Below are 13944 nucleotides of genomic sequence, written 5' to 3' on the forward strand. Positions count from 1 at the left end.
GATCTAAGTGGAAATGAACAGTCCAGGAGGACTCTGGGGTCATATGCTAACCCCTTACTGCTTCATATGGGAGTAGTATCTGCATACCCTCCAATGGAGTTAGTGATGACAAGTCATTTTAGCCTAGTTTCACTAGCCTTTTTCTTTAGTTTTCAATTGAATTATGCACTTTCTTAGGCCATAAGCAAGCCAATTGGGTAGATTTTCATGTTTCCTTTGATTTAATCAACCATGTATGAATTCATGCTATTTCATGAGGTTTTATGCTATAATTGTCACATATTATGAAAGAATGAATATCTCATGATTTTGAGCATAGCTTTGATGTGTTTGGTTGATTAATGATAGGTGAAGAAAGCTTGGAGAAAGGTTGAAGCAAGAAGGAATGGTTAGGAGGAAGAGAGGACAAAAAGTTTGAGCAAAAGTTTGCCTTAAACTTTAGTTCAAACTTTTGGATTAATTGAAAATGAACCAGGAAGCAAAAATTTTGAGGCTAACTTTTGCTCCAACTTTGAGTTGAATCCTCAGCTCATTATCATGGTGCAGTAAAGCTGCCAGTATTTCGGTCTTCCACAGGAAGAACCTACAGAGTTTCTGGCACAGTTTTTACAAATTGCTGACACAGTACATGATAAGGAAGTAGATCAGGATGTCTACAGACTATTACTGTTTCCATTTGCTGTAAAAGACCAAGCCAAGAGGTGGTTAAATAACCAACCTAAGGCTAGCATAAGGACATGGAAACAGCTGACAGAAAAATTCCTGAATCAATACTTTCCTCCAAAACGGATGACACAGCTAAGGCTAGACATCCAAGGCTTTAAACAAGGAGACAATGAATCCCTTTATGATGCCTGGGAGAGATACAGAGAGATGCTACGAAAATGCCCCTCTGAAATGTTTTCAGAGTGGGTTCAGTTAGACATCTTCTATTATGGGCTTACAGAAAGAGCTCAGATCTCTTTAGATTGCTCAGCTGGTGGATCTATCCACATGAGAAAGACAATTGAAGAAGCTCAAGAGCTCATTGATACAGTTGCTAGAAATCAGCATCTGTACCTAAGCGGTGACTCTTCCATGAAAGAAGAGGCTAAAACAGTAACTGCTGAACTCAGTCCTGCAGAGCAAGCTGCTGAATTCAATCAGCAATTGGATTTTCTAACAAAGCAGTTGGCTGAATTCAAGGATAAACTACAAGAGACAAGGATGGCTAATATAAACATGGAAGTACAATTAAAGCAAACAAAGCAGCAGCTGTCAAAACAAATAACAGAAGAATGTCAAGCAGTTCAATTAAAAAGTAGGAAAGCGCTAAATACCCCACTTCGAAGCAGCAGGAAACCAAGAAATGAGCAAACCACCCAAAATCCATCTGAGGACAGTAAGAGCCCAGGGAAAAATAATTCTGGCGTTAAAACGCCAGAAGTTGGGTGGAAGGCTGGCGTTGAACGCCCAGACCATGCTCAGGACTGGCGTTCAACGCCAAAAACAAGCAAGGATCTGGCGTTAAACGCCCAAAAGAAGCACAGTTCTGGCGTTCAAACGCCAGGAACAGATGAGGAGGTGGCGTCTAACGTCACTCCATCTTCTAACTCTGTTACTCAATTGCCAATGAGGGATCAGACACACACAAGTGCTGATAACAACCCATCTAAAAAGGCTTCTTTAACCACTTCTGTAGAAAATAAACTTACAGCAACTAAGGTTGAGGAATATAAAGCCAAGATACCTTATCCTCAAAAACTCTGCCAAAAGGAGCAGGATAAGCAATTTGCTCGCTTTGCAGATTATCTCAGGACTCTTGAAATAAAGATTCTATTTGCAGAGGCACTTGAGCAAATACCTTCTTATGCCAAGTTCATGAAAGAGATCTTGAGTCATAAGAAGGATTGGAGAGAAACTGAAAGAGTTCTCCTCACTGAAGAATGCAGTGCAATCATTCTGAAAAGCTTTCCTAAAAAGCTTAAAGACCCTGGGAGTTTTCTGATACCATGCACATTAGAAGGTAATTGCACCAAGACAGCTTTATGTGATCTTGGGGCAAGCATCAACCTAATACCTGCATCCACTATCAGAAAGCTTGGTTTAACTGAAGAAGTTAAAGCCACCCGGATATGTCTCCAACTTGCTGATGGCTCCATTAAATACCCATCAGGCGTGATTGAAGACATGATTATCAGAGTTGGGCCATTCGCCTTTCCCACTGACTTTGTAGTGCTGGAAATGGAGGAGCACAAGAGTGCCACTCTCATTCTAGGAAGACCCTTCCTAGCAACTGGACGAACTCTCATTGATGTCCAACAGGGGGAAATAACCCTGAGAGTCAATGATGATGAGTTTAAGTTGAATGCTGTCAATGCCATGTAGCATCCAGACACATCAAAAGACTGCATGAAAGTTGATCTTATTGACTCTTTAGTAGAAGAGATCAACATGGCTGTGAGTCTTGAATCAGAGTTGGAAGACATCTTTAAAGATGTTCAGCCTAATTTGGAGGATTCAGAGGAAATGAAAGAGCCTCTGAAATTTCCTCTGGAAGAGGAAAAACCTCCTAAACCCGAGCTCAAACCATTACCACCATCCCTGAAATATGTATTTCTGGGAGAAGGTGACACTTTTCCAATGATCATAAGCTCTGCTTTAAATCCACAGGAAGAGGAAGCACTTATCCAAGTGCTAAGGACACACAAGACAGCTCTAACCAGATTGCAGTAGATCCCAAGGATCAAGAGAAAACAGCATTCACATGTCCATCTGGAGTGTTTGCTTATAGAAGGATGCCATTTGGGCTGTGTAATGCGCCTGCAACCTTCCAGAGATGCATGCTCTCTATTTTCTCTGATATGGTGGAAAAATTTCTGGAAGTCTTCATGGATGACTTCTCAGTATATGGAGACTCATTCAGCTCCTGTCTTGATCACCTGAAACTAGTTCTGAAAAGATGCCAAGAGACCAACCTGGTTTTAAACTGGGAAAAATGTCACTTTATGGTGACTGAAGGGATTGTCCTTGGGCATAAAATTTCAAACAAGGGAATAGAGGTGGATCAAGCAAAAATAGAGGTGATTGAAAAATTACCACCACCTGCCAATGTTAAGGCAATCAGAAGCTTTCTGGGTCATGCAGGATTCTATAGGAGGTTTATAAAGGATTTTTCAAAAATTGCAAAACCTCTGAGCAATCTGCTAGCTGCTGACACGCCATTTGTGTTTGACACAGAGTGTCTGTAGGCGTTTGAAACGCTGAAAGCCAAGCTGGTCACAGCACCAGTTATTTCTGCACCAGACTGGACATTACCATTTGAGCTAATGTATGATGCCAGTGATCATTCCATTGGTGCAGTACTGGGACAGAGGCTTGACAAGCTTCTGCATGTCATTTATTATGCTAGCCGCGTTTTAAATGATGCCCAGAAAAATTACAAAACCACAGAAAAAGAATTGCTTGCAGTGGTTTATGCTATTGACAAGTTTAGATCATACTTAGTAGGATCAAAGGTGATTGTGTATACTGACCATGCTGCTCTTAAATATCTACTCACAAAGCAGGATTCAAAACCCAGGCTCATAAGATGGGTGTTGCTTCTGCAAGAGTTTGATATAGAAATAAGAGACAGAAAAGGGACAGAAAACCAAGTGGCTGATCATCTGTCCCGGATAGAGCCAGTAGAAGGGACGTCCCTCCCCTCTCTTGAGATCTCTGAGACCTTTCCGGATGAGCATTTATTTGCCATTCAGGAAGCACCATGGTTTACAGACATTGCGAACTATAAAGCTGCAAGGTTCATACCCAAAGAGTACAACAGGCAACAAAAGAAAAAACTAATTACTGATGCAAAGTACTACTTGTGGGATGAACCCTATCTCTTTAAGAGATGTGCAGACGAATAATCCGGAGATGTGTGCCTAGAGAAGAAGCACAGAGGATCTTATGGAATTACCATAGATCACAATATGGAGGCCATTTCGGAGGTGAGCGGACAGCCACCAAGGTCCTCCAATGTGGTTTCTATTGGTCCACACTCTATAGAGATTCCCAAGAATTTTTACGTAACTGTGACAATTGCCAAAGAGCTGGTAATCTACCCCATGGTTACGCCATGCCTCAACAAGGAATCTTGGAGATTGAGTTGTTCGACGTATGGGGAATTGACTTCATGGGACCTTTCCCACCATCATACTCAAACACTTACATTCTGGTGGCAGTTGACTACGTATCAAAATGGGTAGAGGCCGTTGCCACACCCACCAATGATACTAAAATAGTGCTGAAGTTCCTCCAGAAATATATCTTCAGCAGGTTTGGGGTCCCTAGAGTACTAATCAGTGATGGGGGCACTCACTTCTGCAACAAACAGCTTTACTCTGCCATGGTCCGGTATGGGATTCACCATAAGGTGGCGACTCCATATCATCCACAGACTAATGGGCAAGCTGAAGTCTCTAACAGAGAGCTAAAAAGAATCCTAGAATAGACTGTAAGTACCCGTAGAAAGGATTGGGCAAGAAGCTTGGATGATGCTCTGTGGGCATACAGAACATCATTCAAGACTCCTATAGGGACCTCTCCATACCAACTTGTGTATGGTAAGGCATGTCACCTGCCCGTGGAACTGGAACATAAAGCCTACTGGGCAACCAGATTCCTAAACTTTGATGCCAAATTAGCTGGAGAAAAAAGATTGCTCCAGCTAAATGAGCTAGAGGAATTCAGATTCACTGCTTTCGAAAATGCCAAGCTTTATAAAGAAAAATAAAAAAAGTGGCATGACAGAAAGCTGTCATCTAGAATCTTTGAACCAGGACAAAAGGTCCTGTTGTTTAACTCTAGGCTCAGGCTATTCCCCGGGAAACTGAAGTCCCGGTAGAGGGGACCATATGTGATTACAAGTGTATCACCATATGGTTTTGTGGAGCTTCAAGATATTGATTCTGATAAGAAGTTCATTGTTAATGGACAGAGAATCAAGCACTATCTTGAAGGCAATGTTGAGCAAGAGTGCTCAAGGCTGAAGCTAGATTAAAAGCTCAGCAAGGTCCAGCTAAAGACAATAAAGAAGCGCTTGCTGGGAGGCAACCCAGCCATGGGGCATCACTTCCTCTAAGCATTTTGCCCTATTGTTGATTTTATTTGTTTATATAAAGTTCACTGATACTAAGGTAAAGAGTCAATTGTATAAGTTTACAGGGCTACGGAAGGATTCTGCACACAAAACAGAAAAAAAGAGCTCACTGGCAAGAAAATGCCAGTAAAAGTCTGTTTTGGGCATTCAACGCCCAAAAGAAGCATCCACTGGGCGTTGAACGCCAGTAAGGATAGCCATCTGGGCGTTAAACGCCAGAAAGAAGCATCTTCTGGGCGTTGAACGCCAGAAAGAAGCTCCTTCTGGGCGTTTAACGCCAGATTTACAGCGTCCTGGGCGTTCAGAAAAATGCCCAGTGACAAAGGAGTTCCTGGCGTTCAACGCCAGAAAGAAGCAACAGCTGGGCGTTAAACGCCCAGGAGAGGCAGCATTTGGGCGTTGAACGCCCAAAACATGCAGCTTTTGGGCGTTCAAACGCCAGGATGGTGGGGAGGAAGTGAATTCGTTTTTACTTCATATTTTTCATTCTAAATTTAAATTTCATGTTTCAATTCATGATTTCATGCATAAACATGTTAAGAACCCTAATTTCTAAAATCCCTAATTTATAAAAATCCTATTTTAAAAATATCAAATGTATTTTAATCCATAAGCACAAATCCTTTTTTCAATCCAATTCAACTCTTTTTCAAAATTTTCAAAACAAATCTATCTCTTTTCATTCAAAAATCTTTTCAACTAATCAATATCTTTTTCAAATCTCCATACTATCTTTTTCAAAAATCCAAATCTATCTTTTTCAAATATCTTTCATATCTCTTCAATTTTAAATTATATCTTTTCTTATCATACTTAAAATTTTCTTAAAAATCATATCTTCTATCTTATCTTCCTCCCTATTTTTGAAAACCCACCCCCCTCTCCCTTTAAATATGGGTTCGGCCTCCCTCCCCTCCCATCCACCATTGCACCTAGCTCTCCTTCTCTCCCTCTCCTTTCTTTTCTTTTTGCTTGAGGACAAGCAAACCTCTAAGTTTGGTGTGCTTATCCGTGATCACTAAGATCATGGCTCCTAAAGGAAAACAACCCACTCCAAGAGGCAAGAAAGAAAGCGTTTCCAAACCACTTTGGAATCAAGGGAAGTTCTTAACTAAAGAACATTCAGACCATTATTACAAAATAATGGGTCTAAGATCAGTGATCCCGGAAGTTAGATTCGATCTGAAAGAAGACGAATATCCGGAGATCCAGGAGCAAATTCGAATCAGGAACTGGGAGATCCTAGCTAATCCTGAAACGAAAGTGGGAAGGAATATGGTCCAGGAGTTCTATGCTAATATGTGGCATACAGACAGGCAAAGACTATCTGGATCTGCTATCTATGACTATCGGACCTTAGTCAGAGGAAAAATTGTTCATACCCACCCTGACAAGATCAGGGAGATTTTAAAGCTGCCTCAGCTGAAAGATGATCCAGACTCCTTCAATAGGATAATGATGAGAACAGACAAGGGCCTGGATAAGATTCTAGAGAATATATGTATCCCTGGAGCCAGATGGACCACCAGCACGAAGGGTGTCCCAATTCAACTCAAAAGAGAAGGTCTCAAACCAGTCGCCAGAGGATGGCTGGACTTCATTGGGCATTCTCTGCTGCCCACTAGCAACCGTTCTGAAGTCACTATTAGAAAAGCGGTGATGATCCATTGCATCATGATGGAAAAAGAAGTGGAAGTTCATCAACTGATTTCAACTGAATTCTACAAAATTGCAAACAAAAATTCCAAAGATGCCAGGTTGGCTTATCCAAGCTTAATTTCTATGCTCTGCAAGGACGCTGGAGTAAGGATGGGAATAACTGAGTATATCTCAGTTGAGCGGCCAATCACCAAAGCATCAATGGAAAAACAACAAGCACAGGATGACCCCATCAAGAAGAGAACACAGGAAATTCTCCCAGAAATCCCTCAATCTGAATACTGGGAGTATCTTGAAACATCTATTACCAAGATGCAAGAAGCTATGGCACAAATACAGAAAGAACAGAAGGAACAAAGTAGCATTCTTTGCTATTTGCTTAAAGAACAGGAGGAGCAAGGGCGTGATTTAAGGGAATTGAAGTGCCAGAAATTATCTCTTGAAGGACCAAGCACCCCGCAGATTAGAGGAACATCCACTTCCCAGAACAAAGGTTGTTAAATTTCAATCTTAGCCTTAACTCTGTGATAACTGTTTTTATTAGTTTTACCTTAGGAGTCATATAGTAGTAATTAGTATCTATATTTTTTATTTTATCCCCCAATTAAGCTATAATTTAATTTTATCATCGTCATTAAACATGAATAAAATAGAAGAATTTCTTTAGAATAAGAGGCAATATTTTTTCGAGTTTTTAATAAGGTAAATTCTAATTATTTATATGTGGTGGCAATGCTTTCTGTCTTCTGAATGAATGCTTGAACAGTGCATATGTCTTTTGAATTTGATGTTTAAGACTGTTAAATATGTTGGCTCTTGAAAGAATGATGAACATGAGACATGTTATTGATAATCTGAAAAATCATAAAAATGATTCTTGAAGCAAGAAAAAGCAGCAAAGAACAAAGCTTGCAGAAAAAAGAAAAAGAGCAAGCAGAAAAAGCCAATAACCCTTAAAACCAAAAGACAAGGGTAAATAAAAAAGATCCCAAGGCTTTGAGCATCAGTGGATAGGAGGGCCTAAAGGAATAAAATCCTGGCCTAAGCGGCTAAACCAAGCTGTCCCTAACCATGTGCTTGTGGCGTGAAGGTGTCAAGTGAAAACTTGAGACTGAGCGGTTAAAGTCAAGGTCCAAAGTAAAAAGAAGAGTGTGCTTAAGAACCCTGGACACCTCTAATTGGGGACTTTAGCAAAGCTGAGTCACAATTTGAAAAGGTTCACCCAATTATGTGTCTGTGGCATTTATGTATCCGGTGGTAATACTGGAAAACAAAGTGCTTAGGGCCACGGCCAAGACTCATAAAGTAGCTGTGTTCAAGAATCAACATACTGAACTAGGAGAATCAACATCACTATCTGAATTCTGAGTTCCTGTAGATGCCAATCACTCTGAGCTTCAATGGATAAAGTGAGGTGCAAAAACTGTTCAGAAGCAAAAAGCTACTAGTCCCGCTCATCTAATTAGAATCTAAGCTTCACTCCAAAAACTCTGAGATATTGTTGCTTCTTAAAATTATTTGTATTCTATTTTATTTATCTAGTTGCTTGAGGACAAGCAACAGTTTAAGTTTGGTGTTGTGATGAGCGGATATTTTATACGCTTTTTGGGGTTAATTTCATATAGTTTTTAGTGTGTTTTAGTTAGTTTTTAGTTTATTTTCAGTAGTTTTTAGGCAAAATTCATATTTTTGGACTTTACTATAAGTTTGTGTATTTTTCTGTGATTTCAGGTATTTTCTGGCTGAAATTGAGGGAGCTGAGCAAAAATCTTATTCAGGCTGAAAAAGGACTGCTGATGCTGTTGGATTCTGACCTCCCTGCATTCAAAGTGGATTTTCTGGAGCTACAGAACTCCAAACGGCGCGCTTCCAATTGCATTGGAAAGTAGACATCCAGGGCTTTCCAGCAATATATAATAGTCCATACTTTGCTCAAGGATAGACGACGTAAACTGGCGTTCAACGCCAGTTCCATGCTGTTGTCTGGCGTCCAGCGCCAGAAACAAGTTACAAGTTGGAGTTCAACGCCAGAAAAGGATCCAAAACTGGCGTTGAATGCCCAAAACAGCCCTATGCACGTGATTAGCTTAAGTCTTAGCCCCAGCACACACCAAGTGGGCCCCAGAAGTAGATTTCTGCACCATCCATCTCAGTTTACTAGTCTAGTATTTAAACAACTTTTAGATACTTGTTTTGTATCTCATGACATTTTAGATCTGAACTTTGTACCTTTTGACGACATGAGTCTCTAAACTCCATTGTTGGGGGTGAGGAGCTCTGCTGTGTCTCGATGAATTAATGCAAGTATTTCTGTTTTCCATTTAAACATGCGTGTTCCTATCTAAGATATCCATTCGAACTTCAATATGAATGTGATGAATGTGACAATCATCATCATTCCTCCATGAACGCATGCCTGACAACCACTTACGTTCCACCATAGAATGAATGAATATCTCTTAGATCTCTTAATCGGAATCTTCGTGGTATAAGCTAGATTGATGGCAGCATTCAAGAGAATCCGGAAAGTTTAAACCTTGTCTGTGGTATTCCGAGTAGGATTCAGGGATTGAATGACTGTCACAAGCTTCAAACTCGCGAGTGCTGGGCATAGTGACAGACACAAAAGGATAGTAAATCCTATTCCAGTACGACTGAGAACCTGCAGATGATTAGCCGTGCGGTGACAGCGCACCTGGACCCTTTTCACTGGAAGGATAGATGGTAGCCATTGACAACGGTGATCCCCCAACACACAGCTTGCCATGGGAGGATGTGCATGCGTGAATCAGAAAACAGAGGAAAGCAGAATTTCAGAAGGCAAAGCATCTCCAAAACTCCAACATACTCTCCATCAGTGCATACAAGTATAATTTGTGTTCTGCCCTTTTATTCATTGCAATCAAATTTGATAAGTGAATTATTTTATTGTTTTCCTGACTAAGAGTTACAAGATAACCATAGATTGCTTCAAGCCAACAATCTCCGTGGGATCGACCCTTACTCACGTAAGGTATTACTTGGACGACCCAGTGCACTTGCTGGTTAGTGGTACGAGTTGTAAAAAGTGTGATTTACAATTCGTGCACCATAGAGTTCTAGGGATATGATCTCATAAACTTCTACTTTCTCTCCATTCATGATACTATGGATCATGATAGCCCGGTCTATTGTGACTTCAGACCAGTTGCTAGTAGGAATTATAGAGTGTTGGATAAACTCCAACCATCCCCTAGCCACGGGTTTGAGGTCAAGCCTTCTTAGTTGAACCGGCTTGCCTCTTTAGTCTCTCTTCCATTGAGCTCCTTCCACACAAATGTCCCTAAGAACTTGGTCCAACCTTTGATCAAAGTTGACCCTTCTAGTGAAAGGGTGAGGATCTCCTTGCATTATTGGCAAGTTGAATGCTAACCTCACATTTTCCGGACTAAAATCCAAGTATTTCCCCCGAACCATTGTGAGCCAATTATTTGGGTTTGGGTTCACACTTTGATCATGGTTCTTAGTGATCCATGCATTAGCATAGAACTCTTGAACCATTAAGATCCCGACTTGTTGAATGGGGTTCGTGAGAATTTTCCAACCTCTTCTTCGAACTTCATGTCGGATCTCCTGATATTCACTCTTTTTGAGCTTGAAGGGGACCTCGAGGATCACCTTTTTCTTGGCCACAACTTCATAGAAGTGGTCTTGATGCACTTTTGAGATGAATCTCTCCATCTTCCATGACTCGGAGGTGGAAGCAATTGCCTTCCCTTTCCTCTTTCTAGAGGTTTCTCCGGCCTTAGGTGCCATTAATGGTTATGGAAAAATAAAAAGCTTAGCTTTTCCCAAACCAAACTTAGAAGGTTTGCTCATCCTCGAGCAAAAGAAGAAAGAAAGGAGTAGAAGAAGAAGAAATGGAGGAGATGGAGTAGTGGTTTGGGTTCGGCCAAGAGGGTAGTAGTGTGTATGTTGTGTGAAGATGAAGGTGGTAAGAGGGGGTATTTATAGGGTAAGGGAGAGAGGGTAGCCGTGTATGATGGGTTGGGTTTGGGAGGAAAATGGTTTGAATTTGAATAGTGAGGTAGGTGGGGTTTAATGATGGATGGATATGAGTAGTGAAGAGGTTATGGGGAAGAGGGTAGAATTTGATAGGTGAGGGGTGTTTGGGGAAGAGTGTTATGGAAACGTGTGAAGAGCAGAGAAGAAGAGTTGGGGTAGGTGGGGATCCTGTGGGGTCCACAGATCTTGAGGTGTCAAGGATTTCGAGTTCCTACACCATTCTGGCGTTTAAACGCCCATTGTGTGCCAAATCTGGCATTTAACGCCAGCTCTGCTATCTTTCCTGGCGTTAAACGCCAGTCTGCTGCCCATTTCTGGTGTTAAACGCCAGTCTGCTGCCCATTTCTGGCATTAAATGCCAGCCAGATGCCAATTTCTGGCATTAAACGCCAGCCAGATGCCAGACAGCCCTTTCTAGTGTTAAATGCCTAGAGTGCTGCCCCAATCTGGCATTTAACGCCCAGAATGCTGGCAGGCTGGGTGTTAAACGCCCATTCTGCTATTAAACGCCAGTAAGCTTGTCATCAAGGGTGTGCTGTCTTTGATGCTGTTTTTCATTTTGTTTTTTATTTTTTCAGTTATTTTTGTGACTTCACATGATCATCAACCCAAAGAAAACATAAAATAACAAAGGAAAACAAATAAATATAATTAAATAACATTGGGTTGCCTCCCAACAAGCGTTTCTTTAATGTCAATAGCTTGACAGTGAGCTCTTAGAGAGCTTCACAGAGATTTAGAGCTTAATGATGGCCTCCCAACAAGCACTTCTTTAATGTTAATAGCTTGACAGTAAGCTCTTAGAGAGCTTCACAGAGATTTAGAGCTTAATGATGGCCTCCCAACACCAAACTTAGAAGTTGAGTGTGGGGGCTTTATTTGGCTCTGTATTGAGAGAAGCTTTTCATGCTTCCTCTCCACGGTTACAGAAGAAGATCCTTGAGCCTTAAACACAAGGTAGTCCTCATTCATTTAAAGGATTAGCTCTCCTCTGTCCACATCAATCACAGCTCTCGCCGTGGCTAGGAAGGGTCTCCCTAGGATGATGGATTCATCTTCATCATCATTTCCAGTGTCTAGGATTATGAAATCAGCAAGGATGTACAGGCCTTCAACCTTTACCAAGACATCCTCTACAAGTCCATAAGCCTGTTTCCTTGAATTGTCTGCCATCTCTAGTGAGATTCTTGCAGCTTACACCTCAAAGATCCCTAATTTCTCCATTGCAGAGAGGGGCATGAGGTTTATCCCTGACCCTAGGTCACACAGAGCCTTCTCAAAGGTCATGGTGCCTATGGTACAAGGTATTAAGAACTTTCCAGGATCCTGTTTCTTCTGAGGTAATTTCAGTTGAACCAGATCATTTAGTTCATTGATGAGCAATGGGAGTTCATCCTCCCAGGTTTGATTACCAAATAACTTGGCATTCAGCTTCATGATTGCTTCTAGATATTGAGCAACTTGCTCTTCAACAATATCTTCATCCTCTTCAGTGGAAGAATACTCATCAGAGCTCATGAATGGCAACAGTAAGTTTAGTGGAATCTCTATGGTCTCTATATGAGCCTCAGATTCCTTTGGTTCCTCATTAGGGAACTCCTTGGAGGCTAGTGGACGTCCATTGAGGTGTTCCTCACTGGAAATCACTGCCTTTTCTTTCTCACTAGGTTCGCCCATGTTGGTTATATTTATGGCCTTGCACTCTCTTTTTGGATTCTCTTCTGTATTGCTTGGGAGAGTACTAGGAGGGATTTCAGTAACTCTTTTACTCAGTTGACCTACTTGTGCCTCCAAATTTCTAATGGAGGACCTTGCTCTATTCCTGAAACTGAGAGTGGTCTTAGATAGATCAGAGACTACAGTTGCTAAGTCAGAGTGGCTTTTCTTAGAATTCTCTGTCTGTTGCTGAGAAGATGATGGAAAAGGTTTGCTATTGCCAAACCTATTTCTCCTACTATTATTGTTACTGAAGCCTTGATTAGGCTTCTGTTGATCCTTCCATGAGAAATTTGAATGATTCCTCCATGAAGGATTATAGGTGTTTCCATAGGATTCTCCCATGTAATTCACCTCTTCTATTGTAGGATTCTCAAGGTCATAGGCTTCTTCTTCAGAGGAAGCTTCCTTAGTACTGCCTGTTGCAGCCTGCATTCCAAACAGACTCTGAGAAATCATATTGACTTGCTGAATCAATATTTTATTCTGAGCCAATATTGCATTCAGAGTATCAACCTCAAGGACTCCTTTCTTTGGAGTTGTCCCATTATTCATGGGATTCCTTTCAGAAGTGTACATGAACTGGTTATTTGCAACCATTTCAATGAGTTCCCGGGCTTCTGCAGGCGTCTTCTTCAGATGAAGAGATCCTTCAGCAGAGTGGTCCAATGACATCTTGGACAATTCAGATAGACCATCATAGAATATACATATGATGCTCCATTCTGAAAACATGTCAGAAGGACACCTTCTGATCAATTGCTTGTAGCTTTCCCAAGCTTCATAGAGGGATTCACCTTCCTTCTGTCTGAAGGTTTGGACTTCCACTCTAAGCTTGCTCAACTTTTGAGGTGGAAAAAATTTGACCAAGAAAGCATTGACCAACTTTTTCTAAGAGTTCAAGCTATCTTTAGGTTGTGAGTCCAACCATGTCCTAGCTCTGTCTCTTACAACAAAGGGGAAAAGCATAAGTTTATAGACCTCAGGATTAACCCCATTGGTCTTAACAGTGTCACAGATTTACAAGAATTCAGCTAAGAACTGATGAGGATCTTCCAATGGAAGTCCATGAAACTTGTAATTCTGCTACATCAGAGAAACTAATTGAGGCTTAAGCTCAAAGTTGTTTGCTCCAATTGCAGGAATTGAGATGCTCCTTCCATAGAAGTCAGAAGAGGGTGCAATAAAGTCACCAAGCATTTTTCTTGCATCTCCAACATTGTTGTTGGGTTCGGCCATCTCTTCTTCTTTTTCGAATAATTCTGTCAGGTCCTCTCCAGAGTGTTGTGCCTTAGCTTCTCTTAGCTTCCTCTTTAGAGTCCGTTCAGGTTCCGGATCAGCTTCAACAAGAATGTTCTTATCCTTGCTCCTACTCATATTGAAAAGAAGAGAACAGAAAAGAA

General features: G+C 41.2%; 1 non-coding gene across 1 annotated transcript; it reads left to right on the plus strand.

The window, feature by feature from the left end:
• The first annotated feature begins 13274 nt into the window (after positions 1 to 13274).
• On the plus strand, positions 13275 to 13378 carry LOC148577704 (small nucleolar RNA R71). Its single transcript, XR_015904217.1, has one exon. It is a non-coding gene; the product is annotated as a small nucleolar RNA R71 (small nucleolar RNA).
• Positions 13379 to 13944: the final 566 nt, after the last annotated feature.

The sequence above is a fragment of the Arachis ipaensis genome, chromosome B1, assembly GCF_059453495.1.
Source record: "Arachis ipaensis isolate K30076 ecotype BB chromosome B1, ASM5945349v1, whole genome shotgun sequence".
NCBI lineage: Eukaryota > Viridiplantae > Streptophyta > Magnoliopsida > Fabales > Fabaceae > Arachis > Arachis ipaensis.